Source organism: Dendrobates tinctorius, unplaced genomic scaffold, assembly GCF_039654945.1.
Source record: "Dendrobates tinctorius isolate UK_male_01 unplaced genomic scaffold, ASM3965494v1 ptg000011l, whole genome shotgun sequence".
Taxonomy (NCBI): Eukaryota; Metazoa; Chordata; class Amphibia; order Anura; family Dendrobatidae; genus Dendrobates; species Dendrobates tinctorius.
The window spans coordinates 44,112,472-44,125,417 of NW_027361679.1; positions in this window are offsets into that span (position 1 = coordinate 44,112,472).

The following is a 12,946-nucleotide window of genomic DNA, read 5'->3' on the forward strand; positions in this document are numbered from 1 at the left end:
CTCCACACGATCAGACAATTGCTTAATCTGCATTGAGAAAAAATTCCATCTACGGCCTCAGAGAAATAGAGGAAAAAATATATACAAAAAAAAAAAATTCTGACACTTTTTTTTTTTTCTTTGTTTTTTTTTACAATTCTTTCCTGCTATTGAGTACCCTAGAATCTGCGGTATGGCTGGTGATTCTGTTATGAATGAGTCACCAGAGGAGGAAAAAACAAAAACACAAGCAAAGTCCAGAAAACCGGAGAGGTTGGTAGCTAGCGGATTGCAGACCCCTGATCCTATTCACCACAACTAACAGTAGTCGTGGGGGGTTCCTACGGTGCCCTAGACCCCTCGTCACAGCCGGAGAGCTAAATAAGCCTAAAGAAAGAAAGGGGAAAACTAAACTGCCCCAGAGCAGACCCCAAAGCAATAGACAACCCCCAACATGTATTGTCGGTGAAAAACAGATGAAAACACAAACACAGACAGAAAGACAGGCTGAGCAAATGATGGGGCCCAACTAACTAGATAGGAAAGGACAGAAAAGATGCTGGCTGCAATCACGCAAAAAACCCTGCCAAAAATAATGTCCAACACGTCTGATAGAAAAGGCCCTGAAGTCACTAGACTTCAAAATCACTATATCAGCACTCAGGTATATTCTGAAGACAGAGCAAAGAGAGCAACTGATCAGAGACAAAAATGGAGTTCAGCCCATCCCAACCAGGCTGAACACAAACACTAAGTAAACAGACAAAATCTCATGGATAAATAGCAGAGCAAAAACTTAGCTTTTAGTAGAGAGGAACTAAACTGGATGCCAGAGCTCAGAGCAGAAAGGATCACCAGCAACCCTGCAGGGCGTCGGCTGCCTTATATCCACTCAGAAATTCCGGATGTCCAATCACACTCCACCTGTTCAGAGGACAGGTTCTTCCCATCCAGATCAATTTCACTACCTCCTTTCACCAGCAGAGGGAGTTCATCAGACATCAGAGGCGAAGGAGAAAATGAACTCATAACAGTACCTCCCCCTTGAGGAGGGGTCACCGAACCCTCATCCACGCCACCAGGGCGATCAGGATGGGCCCAATGAAAAGCACGAACCAATCTTTCGGCATGAATATCGGATTCAGAGAGCAAATAATTATCCTCTTGGCCATAACCCTTCCATTTAACCAAATACTGGAGTCTCCGTCTAGCCAGACGAGAGTCCAGTATCTTCTCAACCTCATATTCCACATTACCTTCAACCAATACAGGGTCAGGAGGTGCCACCACAGGAACTACTGGCTCAACAAACCTCTTTAACAGAGACTTATGAAACACGTTATGGATCTTGAAGGTAACAGGAAGAGCCAATCGAAACGAGACTGGATTAAGAATCTCCAAAACCTTGTAAGGTCCAATAAATCTAGGTTTAAACTTTGGAGAAGCCACCTTCATAGAGATATTCTTTGATGACAACCAAATCATATCACCCACCTTAAACCGGTGACCAATGGTCCTATGGAAAACCGCTGGGCCTTTTCCTGGGAGAGAGACAACTTATCCACCACTTGGTCCCAGATCTGGTGCATTCTCTCCACCACAGTGTCAACACCTGGGCAGGCAGAAGACTCCACCTGCTGAACACAAACACTAAGTAAACAGACAAAATCTCATGGAAAAATAGCAGAGCAAAAACTTAGCTTTTAGTAGACAGGAACTAAACTGGATGCCAGATCTCAGAGCAGAAAGGATCACCAGCAAAGCAGCAGGACGTCAGCTGCCTTATATCCACTCAGAAATTCCAGATGTCCAATCACACTCCACCTGTTCAGATGACAGTTTCTTCCCATCCAGATCAATTTCACTACCTCCTTTCACCAGCAGAGGGAGTTCATCTGATATCAGAGGTGAAGGAGAAAATGAACTCATAACAGAAAAGTGTCAGCAACCTCAATACCACAAATATGTGGAAACATGTGCAGACCAAGCACGTGGTGGAGTTACAAAGACACACTGAAGACGTAGGCCAACCTACAGCACCACCTACCACCTCTTCAGCTCGTGTTGTAGCTTCTTCCTCCAGCTCACACACAGCTGGTTCGGCTTCCTCACAGGATCGCCAAGGAAGAACATCTGGCACTGTTGTCCGGACACCCTGTGACATTCCACCCACAGCACCACGTTCCAAGTCATCCTCACACTCCCAGGCCACTCGGCAGCCATCGGTAGCACAGGCATGGGAGAAAAGGCGGCCATACTCGGCAAACCATCCCCGAGCACAGGCCCTGAATGCTGGCATTGCCAAATTACTGGCCCTTGAAATGCTCTCATTCAGGCTGGTGGAGACTGACACCTTCCGGAACTTCATGGCATTGGCAGTCCCACAATACACCGTGCCCAGCCGCTTTTATTTCAGCAGGCAAGCTGTCCCTGCCCTGCAAAAGCATATGGAGGGAAAAATTAAACATGCGCTACTGAACGCCGTCAGTAGCAAGGTCCACCTGACCACCGATGCATGGACAAGTACCCATGGACAGGGACGATACCTTTTCCTCACTGCACATTGGGTCAATGTTGTGGAGCCAGGTACAGATCTGGAGAGTGGCGCTGTACGTGTTCTGCCAACTCTAGGGATTGCAGGAATCCAGTCTGTACACATTGACTCCTCCTCATACTCCAGTTCCTCAGAATCAGCGCTGCAGGAGCCTATTACGACCGATATGAGTACAGCCGTGGCCAAACGTCAACAGGCCGTACTGAAATTAATTTCTTTGGGGAATCGAAGCCACACAGTGCAGGAGCTCTGGAATGCCATCATGCAGGAGAGCGACGTGTGGTTTCTGCCAGCGAATCTCCAGCCAGGCTCCAGCCAGGCTTGGTAGTGTGTGACAATGACCGAAATCTGGTGGCAGCTCTGGGCCTAGGCAACCTCACTCACATCCCATGTCTGGCACATGTGCTCAACTTGGTCATGCAGAGCTTTCTGAGGGACTATCCAGATCTTGATGCACTGCTGCACAAGGTCCGCATAGAGTGCGCTCACTTGCGGCGTTCCAGCACGGCAAGATCGCGCATTGCAGCTCTGCAGCGCCGATAACGCCTTCCGGAACATCACATCATATGTGACCTACCCACCAGGTGGAATTCAACATTACATATGTTGGAGCGGTTGTGTGAGCAGCAGGCAGCAGTAGTGGAGTACCAGCTGCATCAGGCGCAAACAAGTCGCACTGTGCGCCGGTCACGCTTCAGCACCACTGAGTGGGCCTCTATGAAGGACATCTGCCTCGCTTTGCGTGCCTTCGATGATTCCACGCGGATGGCGAGTGCAGATGATGCACTAGTCAGCATGACTGTCCCCCTTATCTGCCTGCTTCAAAAAACACTGTAAGCACTAAGGGATGAGGTTTTGGAAGAAGTGGTGGATGAGGAGTCCCAAATGCCATCTGCTTCTGGACAGTCTGCGCTACGTGGTTCCTTACAAAGGCCTAGGCAGGGGACACTTTGTGAGGAGGATGAGGAGGAGTCGATGGAGGAGGAAGACATCTCTCCAGAGGAGGGAGGTACACAATGCTCTAGTCAGTTTGTACAGCGAGGGTGGGGTGATGCAGAGATGATGCATCAAGCAGGGGACAGCGTTTCTTGGGCAGTTGGGAGTCTGCAGCACATAGTTGATTTCATGCTGCAGTTCCTGAGAAACGACCGCCGCATCGCCCACATTCTCAACACGGCTGATTATTGGGTGTACACCCTCCTAGATCCTCGCTACCGGGACAACTTACAAAGTCTCATAACACCTTTGAACCGGAAGCGTAAAATGCGGTAGTACCAAGAGATACTGGTGCATTCCTTCATGTTCTCCATTCCACCCGAGAGCAGTGCTGCTAGTGCTTTACAAAGCAGCACTGTGCGTCGAGGCAGTGGACGAAGCTCTGCACAAAGAGGGAGCAGAGGCAGCGCCTCAGCACAAGGCAAGACCAGTATGGCCCAAATGTGGCAAAGTTTTGTGTGCCCGCCACAAATGCCTACACCATCACAGACGGCTCCAGTCAGCAGGAGGCAAGGTTTCCGTCAGATGGTGACAGACTACATGTCTTGCCCTGTCAGTGTACTCCCAGACGGCTCTTCCCCCTTCAAGTTTTGGGTCTCTAAGCTGGATACATGGCCAGAGCTTAGCCAGTATGCATTGGAGGTGCTGGCTTGCCCTGCTGCCAGTGTATTATCGGAACGCGTCTTAAGTGCCGCAGGTGGTGTACTAACAGACCGTCGCACGCGACTATCCTCCGATAACGTTGACCGGCTTACTTTTCTGAAAATGAACAAGGCCTGGATCTCGTCAGAATTTGCTAGTCCTCTTCCAGAAAAAATAATTGGTTGGCAACAGTATCCAGGTCTCCTGTTGTGTTCATGTTTCTACCACCTGAACTGTAATCCCTAGGCTTCAACACAGCCAGTTGTTGCTAAGAAGTGCCGTCTGCACAGAGAAAAACACTAGCTCCTGTGTTAGTGGGGTTCAGTAACGCCAGCTGCTCCCCTGCTGTGTGGACGGCAATGTCTTCTGCTGCCTCCACATTCACACTACTACTGATTTCAAACTTGCTCCAACTAGGCCTCTGGCTCCACTCTGTTTCTAGTATTTCCCCTGGCCTCCAACCCCGCCAGTTGCTGCTCAGAAGTGGTGTCTGCACAATCAACACTTGTGGGAATGTGGACAGAGCAGGAGACATTGCCGGACACACATCAGGGGATCAGCAGACGTTACTGACCCCCGGTAACACAGGAACAAGTGTTGATTGTGCAGACGCCACTTCTGAGCAGCAACTGGCGGGTTTGGAGGCCAGGGGAAATACTAGAGACAGAGTGGAGCCAGAGGTCTAGTTGGAGCACGTTTAAAATCAGTAGTAGTCTACAACAGATATTAAACTTGATGAAATTAGGCCTCAGCCTACACACTGATTTACCCTGGGCTCCAACATCGCCAGTTGTTGCTCGGAAGTGCCGTCCGCACAGAACAAAACACTAGTTCCTGTGTTAGTGGGGTTCAGTAACGCCAGCTGCTCCCCTGCTGTGTGGACGGCAAAGTCTCCTGCTGCCTCCACATTCAAACTAGATCATATTTTCAACTAGCTCCATCTAGGCCTCAGCCTGCTGCATGATTGATCCTGGGATTCAACACAGCCAGTTGTCGCTCGGAAGTGCTGTCTGCACAGAGAAAAACACTAGCTCCTGTGTTAGTGGGGTTCAGTAACGTCAGCTGCTCCCCTGCTGCGTGGACGGCAAAGTCTCCTGCTGCCTCCACATTCAAACTAGATCATATTTTCAGCTAGCTCCAAGTAGGCCTCAGCCTGCTGCATGATTGATCCTGGGCTTCAACACAGCCAGTTTTCGCTTCGAAGTGCCGTCTGCACAGAGAAAAACACTAGCTCCTGTGTTAGTGGGGTTCAGTAACGCCAGCTGCTCCCCTGCTGTGTGGATGGCAATATCTCCTGCTGCCTCCACATTCAAACTAGATCATATTTTCAACTAGCTCCAAGTAGGCCTCAGCCAGCTGCATGATTGATCCTGGGCTTCAACACAGCCAGTTGTCGCTTGGAAGTGCCGTCTGCACAGAGAAAAACACTAGCTCCTGTGTCAGTGGGGTTCAGTAATGTCACCTGCTCCCCTGCTGTGTGGACGGCAATATCTCCTGCTGCCTCCACATTCAACCTAGATCATATTTTCAACTAGCTCCAAGTAGGCCTCAGTCTGCTGCATGATTGATCCTGGGCTTCAACACAGCCAGTTGTTGCTTGGAAGTGCCGTCTGCACAGGGAAAAACACTAGCTCCTGTGTCAGTGGGGTTCAGTAACGTCAGCTGCTCCCCTGCTGTGTGGACGGCAATATCTCCTGCTGCCTCCACATTCAAACTAGATCATATTTTCAACTTGCTCCAAGTAGGCCTCAGCCTGCTGTATGATTGATCCTGGGCTTCAACACAGCCAGTTGTCGCTTGGAAGTGCCATCTGCACAGAGAAAAACACTAGCTCCTGTGTCAGTGGGGTTCAGTAACGTCAGCTGCTCCCCTGCTGTGTGGACGGCAAAGTCTCCTGCTGCCTCCACATTCAAGCTAGATTATATTTTCAACTAGCTCCAAGTAGGCCACAGCCTGCTCCATGATTGATCCTGGGCTCCAACATCGCCAGTTGTTGCTCGGAAGTGCCATCCGCACAGAGAAAAACACTAGCTCCTGTGTTAGTGGGGTTCAGTAACGCCAGCTGCTGCCCTGCTGTGTGTCCGGCAATGTCTACTGCTGCCTCCACATTCACACTACTACTGATTTTTAGCCGTGCTCCACTTAGGCCTATGGCTCCACTGTCTCTAGTATTTCCCCTGGCCTCCAACACTGCCAGTTGCTGCTCAGAAGTGGCGTCTGCACAATCCACACTTGTTCCTGTGTTACTGGGGCTCAGTCACGTCAGTTGATCCCCTGATGTGTGTCTGGCAATGTCTCCTGCTCTATCTATATTCCCATTACTAGTAGTAACACAGGAACAAGTGTGGATTGTGCAGACGCCACTTCTGAGCAGCAACTGGCGTTGTTGGAGGCCAGGGGAAATACTAGAGACAGTGGAGCCAGAGGCCTAAGTGGAGCACGGTTACAATCAGTAGTAGTCTACAACCTATATAAAACTTGATTCAATTAGGCCTCAGCCTGCTCCATGATTGACCCTGGGCTCCAACACTGCCAGCTGTTGCTCGGAAGTGCCGTCTGCACAGAGAAAAACACATGCTCCAGTGTTAGTGGGGTTCAGTAATGCCAGCTGCTCCCTTGCTGTGTGTACGGCAACATCTCCTGCTGCCTCCACATTCAAACTAGATCATATTTTCAACTAGCTCCAAGTAGGCCTCAGCCTGCTGCATGATTGATACTGGGCTTCATCACAGCCAGTTGTCACTTGGAAGTGCAGTCTGCACAGAGAAAAACACATGCTCCAGTGTTAGTGGGGTTCAGTAATGCCTGCTGCTCCCCTGCTGTGTGGACGGCAATATCTCCTGCTGCCTCCACATTCAAACTACATCACATATAAGACTTGCTGCAATTAGGCCTCAGCCTACTCCATGATTGACCCTGGGCTCCAACACAGCCAGTTGTTGCTCGGAAGTGCCGTCTGCACAGAGAAAAACACATGCTCCAGTGTTAGTGGTGTTCAGTAATGCCAGCTGCTCCCTTGCTGTGTGTACGGCAACATCTCCTGCTGCCTCCACATTCAAACTAGATCACATATAAAACTTGCCTCAATTAGGCCTCAGCCTGCTCCATGATTGATCCTGGGCTTCAACACAGCCAGTTGTTGCTCGGAAGTGCCGCCTGCACAGAGAGAAACACACGCTCCAGTGTTAGTGGGGTTCAGTAATGCCAGCTGCTCCTCTGCTGTGTCTGGCAATGTCTACTGCTGCCTCCACAGTCACACTACTACTGATTTCAAACTTGCTCTAATTAGGCCTCTGGCTCTAACCTGTCTCTAGTATTTCCCCTGGCCTCCAACCCCGCCAGTTGCTGCTCAGAAGTGGCGTCTGCACAATCAACACTTGTTCCTGTGTTACTGGGGTTCAGTAACGTCAGCTGAACCCCTGATGTGTGTCCGGCAATGTCTCCTGCTCCGTCCACATTCCCACTAAGAGTAGTGGGAATGTGGACAGAGCAGGAGACATTGCCAGACACACATCAGGGGATCATGGTCATAGCCATGTGACCCGGTGGGCGGGGCTACGGACCATATAAGGTGGCCAGGGTAGGTCACATGGAGTGAATGCTGGGACCCGGTTCGTCCGTTGTGGAAGGTCCCGCTGGGAAGATGGGGCTTCCTGCCTGACAGCACGTGAATGCTGTGAGTAATGGCTGCAAGCATCTGACAGTTCCCAGGGAGAGGGAATGAACGTCTGCAGTGAGCTGAAGCAGCCATGAGGTAACCCTGATGGGGTGAGATATCTGTGAGGCTGAAGAGCCTGAGTACTGGACATTGCGTAACCTGTGTGACCACAGGCTTAACAGAGGGAAGCTCTGTCATGAACGCTATGTTGGTTATATGAACTTTATGTTGCTGCTGTGGGTTTATGATGCCTGAATAAACTGCATGGACTGTTATTGTTTTATGGAAAACTCGTGCCGGACGTGATTATTTGGCTGCCACGCGAGTGTCCCCAACCTTGAATGACAGTGCTACCTTACAATTGGTGGAGAATGCTATGGGCAGTGTTGTAGTCTTGTTGCTAGGAGCAACGGAAGAGGACTGCAATATTCGGTTGCTAAGGGCAAAGGTTTCCAAAAGCACATGGTGCAGTGCTGGCAACGCTGAGCCAGGAGGGCTGACGGTCTTGAAAGCTGTGTGATATACTGATCGGGGTCAGTGGAAAAGACTTATAGGACACCTCTGCGGTAGAGGGATCTGAGAACCTGCGCGGCCGGCAGGTGACGGTCGTGAAAACTGTGTGATGTGCTGACCTGGGTCAGAGAAAGAGACTGTGGATTGTGATAGGGTGCCTCTGAGGATATGAGGTACCCGAGGACCTGTGTGGCCGACACAGGTAACGAACAGGTGTTCGTGTTGTACTTACTGGGGTCAGTGAGAAAGACTGTGTACCTTGAGGGTTCATTGAGCAAGGTCCTGGAGGGTCAGTGTTGGGAGGTTCTGGGAGAAGAATCGGATCCCTGAAGCACGTGGTATGACCTTGGGACCTTGGACCTGGTGAGGCGTAAGTGTTGGACAGTCTCAGGCAGAGGCCGGTGTGTTGGGAAACCCTGGGAGGAGGGTAGGCTCCCTGAATAGCACCCGGTGCGCCCTGTGTGTTGAACGGTCTCAGGAGAGGAGAAGGATGTCCTGAAGAGCACACAGACAGGACACGTGAGTTTTGTGTTGCATGTGTGGTTTTTTACTTTTCCCTTTCAAGTCAGCCTGCGGTGGCTCAGTGGGGGTCAAGAAGGTGACAAGCGGCTTGCTGTAACTCAGCAGGGTTATGAAGGTGACAAGCGGCTTGCTGTAACTCGGTGGGGTTACGAAGGGGACAAGCGGCTTTCTGTAACTCGGCAGGGTTACGAAGGGGACACCAGCAGCTGTGTGTGAGTGGCAGCCAGTGGTGTCGGAGATTGATGACAGCAGGAGCTGTGGTGGTGCCAGCAAGAACTTGTTTGGTATCATGACAGAGACAAACTGTTGTGTGTGAACTGTGGTCTAAGGAGACCTGTAGAAAGGACATGGGGAAATCCTGAAAGGGGGCGGTGACTCAAACCGGTTTGGTAACCCAAAAAGGGGTGGAATCCCAGAGGGGGCGGTGAATCAAATTGGGGTGGTAACCCAAAAAGGGGTGGAGTCCCGGGGGGCGGAGACCCAAATCGGGGTGGTTCAGGAAATGGCAGCACTGGATGCTTCAGTGGGTATGTCTGGGGAACCACAGTGTGTGTGTATGACGTTTGAAGAATCGGGGACAGTCTTTCCGGATAATGACGGGCCGCAGGTGTGTACCGTGATGTTGCACCGAGAAGGAGTCTCTGGACGGTTGGACTCAAAGAGTCAGGTGACTCTGACAGGAACTCCTCTCACTTTCTGTCTGGCCGAGAAAATGGTCCAGGTTCGCTGTAAACATGGGGTCACAGTGAACTATGTGGTAGACAGAGTAATGTCTGAGGGGTCCACAAGTGGTGAGTGCCAAGGTGGCGGGATACCACCTGACTTAGTGTATGCCTTGGAGAGGGGCCGGGACTTTATCGTGCTTGATGATATATGGCAGGAGGTTGGAGACGTTTCTACTGTTGGGCTCAGATATTAAGACGTGACGGCTCCTGACGAGGACAGGTCAGAGGTAGATGTGACCGAAAGAAAGGGTACGTCTGCCCAATGGACGGACCTGATGTCTTGTGACAGGACTGACGTTGACCTGATTGATGAGACGGCTGAAGTATTCACATGGTTAATGGGTAACTGGAGGGATGACTCGGCAGGTCGGGGTAACTCAGACTCTGGGGGTGACTGTGGCTCTGAGAGAGAAAGGGAGCACAGAATAGAAGGGCTAAAGAAGGAAGTCTCTGAGCTCAGAGGTCACCTGTCAACATGGCAAAACGTGAACCAGACCCTTAGGAAAGAGATGGAAAAACATGTCAAATGGGAAAGAGTCCTGAGGCAAATGGCTGAGCACTGGGTTGAGGAGCTCGAGAAAGAAGTCTTGGAGCTCAAAGAAACTGTAAGAGTTCTTCTGCGGGAGAAGAAGTTGGACAAAGACTTACAGCGGCCGAGACCGAGTGATAACAAGACGGAACTGCCAGTACCCATCTTGGCAAATGGTCGTGAAGAGATAAAATCTCATGAACTTTGTGAGCTAAGAACTGAAGAAGACAGTCACCCGGTCGGGTCAACTGTAGTAAGGGAAGTGTCCCTGGTAAAACCAGAGCCTTCTGTCTAGGAAGAGAGCAAGACCACAACCATCAAATCTGTAATTGAGGTACCTGAAGACATGCAAGAAGCCTGTGCTGAGGAAGGTGTGCATGAGGGTTTTAAGGAAGCTGTCAAAGCATGTAAGGTGCACTGGGCAAATGAGACTCGGCAGTTGGTGATAATATCAGCCAGGGAAGATACAGCAAACCAGGTGGCTGTCCTGAAAGAGATGCATTTGCAATGTCTCCACGCCAAACAGTTGGTCAGGCAGAGTAATATGAAAGCTGCTCGACGCCTAGAATTAGCAAGGGAGGCTATGGATCGGCTGGGTTTGCGGAAAGATGTAGTTCTGGTACCAAAAGGTCTGATTGGGAGAATCATTGGAAGATTTGGGAAGGTAATGCAAGACCTTGTAAATATCTCCGGTGTGGTGAGGGTGAGGATCCCTCCTGATAATGAAGACCAGGTATCCAGTAAAGAGGCCATGGTGGCCATCATGGTGGTTGGCTCCGTGGAAAGCCTGAGAAACTTTCGGATGCTCTTGGAATATCGAGTGGGGTGCCTGCAAGAGATTGAGCAGTTGAGGCTGGACCGTCTGCGGATCAATAAAGAGGTACGGAACACCAGGTGTCGACCTCCTTCAACCCAAGATGTAAGGACCCGAAGGGTTCCTTCAAGTATTGACATGGCAGATGGCCGAAGAATGTCAGCAAGTGCTAGTTCGACTGGCAGGACGAAGCTGAGAGACCGTAGTTCCTGTGAGACTAAACAGTGTCTGATGACGCAGACAGACTGTGACTGGAGGGCCAAAGATCAAGGCCGATATTCTGACCACTGGGGGTGGGGGAGGCCTAACGTAGGGATGAGGCCGTATGACAGATGGAGACGGTCCTCTCGACCTGTGGGGCAAGGTGTAATGAGTGCCCAGTCACGAGATACCGGGGTAATGTTGTGTGTTTGTGGCGCCCCTGAGGGTTCAGTTGCCACAGAGGTACTGCACCTCCTCCTGAGGTGTGGTACCCCGCCTTCCAGGTAAGTTGGAGGCTCCTGACCACATTCCAACACCTGCACCCATCATCACAAAGTAGTGTAGCAAAGCCACATTGCGGCTCCCTGCTTGGAGTGTAGCAGAGCACCTTTGGTGGTTCCCTGCTTGGAACACGAAATGTGCTTGGAGGCGGGTGGAATTAGAATACATAAAAGAGTGGGAAGGTTTAGGAGTTCAGTTGAGTTGAGTTGAGTTGAGAGTTGAGTTCAGTTCAGAGTGGAGGAGAGGATATCCCTGGGAGAGGGATGGAAGAAGGAAGTGCTGCAGCAGATCACAGTGACCTGGGTCTGCTGGCACGAGAAAGGAAAGAAAGAGACAGACATTGAAGAGAACCCTGATTTTCCATAAGAAGGAAAAGACTAGTACGGAACATAGGAGTAAAAGGGAACAGAGGACGTGGGTTAGAAGAGAACCCTGCCTAGAAGTTCTAAGCGCAAGGCCGGGGCCCGGTCCCCGAGGTTGTATGGATACTAAGGGTCCTACAGCAGACACCGGTGGAGTAGTGGGCTGTAAATGCAGTTCTCCAATCTAAGACTTGAGGGCACAACAGCAACTTGGATAGGGAGCCGGGACTTAGGAGTAAGGAGTCCCTGAAGCAGGCTACAGCTGTCTGCCATACAAGTATAGTTCTTTGGAACATCTGACAGGAGGAACTCCAGTGTAACTCAGTACTGGGAGTACTTCACTCAAAGGCGCTATAGAGGAGACATTCAGAAAGTCACATGTTGGTGGAGTGTTGGAAGGGAGCATTCCATCTTGCTTGGAGGCTGACTGAGCCCCTGACCCGGAGGACACAACATGGAGGCAGGCACCTGTTTGTGCAACAGACTCTGAGTAAAGCTTTGGAACTACAAGCCCTTGTGTTCTCTACTCATTCCGGCGCCAACATCCTCAACACTGCTACATTGCTACACCATTCACGTCTTCCAACTATTATCTACTTTACACTACCCTAGGACTACAGCTCCACCTGTGGGGAGCTTCAACATCTTTGCTGCACCACACCACCAGTCCCAGAGGATCTACATGCAGCGTCGGCTTAACATCTCAATTGCCGAACACCACAGGTGGCATCACGAACTATTCATATAATCCACTACATTCCACCATTCAATCTCCCCCATTAATTGGGTGCCCAGGGCCACAGACCGGGTCACTGCTGCCGTGACACACCCCGCTGATACCGGCCCGGTACCGAGTACCCCACAGCCCTGGGAGGGCGACCCATTTTTGGTGTCACGAACAGGATGACGAGACCCGATGCCATCGGGTTCTGTGTGCCTAAGACTTGAAGTTTTTGAAAATGTGCAGAAGACCCAATTTAATACACTGTAAAATGAACGCTAGAAATGGGCGCTGGCGTGGTGAAGAAGGGCGTGACAACAGGGGAGGTCCTTTGAAAAGACCGCGAACTGTCCTGGGCCTCCCCTGCCTGAATTACTATGTGATAGCAACATGGCCCACCCCCCGAGGGGTTCGTATACTGGCTTGGTATGGAGGAGTTGGAAGAAGA